Consider the following 341-nt stretch of genomic DNA (forward strand, 5'->3'; position numbering starts at 1 on the left):
TTACAGGGAAAACAGGATAAGTAAGCAAAAATTTGGGTGCCAGCGAGAGATCCTTCCCTGTACCGTGGATTTCTCCAGCCCTTGCTTTGCAGCTCATCCTGGGGAAGGCAGAACACCTTGTTCCCGACTCGCAAAGAGCTCCAGTGACGCACTGTCCCACAAACAGACTTTCTCACGGTTTTTTAGCATCACTTGTCAGCGCTTGCTATTTGCGGCTCATAACCCCCTTTCCCTCAAGACAACAGATTTATCGCTGGGGATGTGAAAAATGAACGGTGGCTGGGAGAGTGGTTGATGGGTGACCAGCGGCCTCAGCAGAGTGGATGGGGCTGGAGAGGTGA

Source organism: Phaethon lepturus, unplaced genomic scaffold (assembly GCF_000687285.1).
Source record: "Phaethon lepturus isolate BGI_N335 unplaced genomic scaffold, ASM68728v1 scaffold30235, whole genome shotgun sequence".
Classification (NCBI taxonomy): domain Eukaryota; kingdom Metazoa; phylum Chordata; class Aves; order Phaethontiformes; family Phaethontidae; genus Phaethon; species Phaethon lepturus.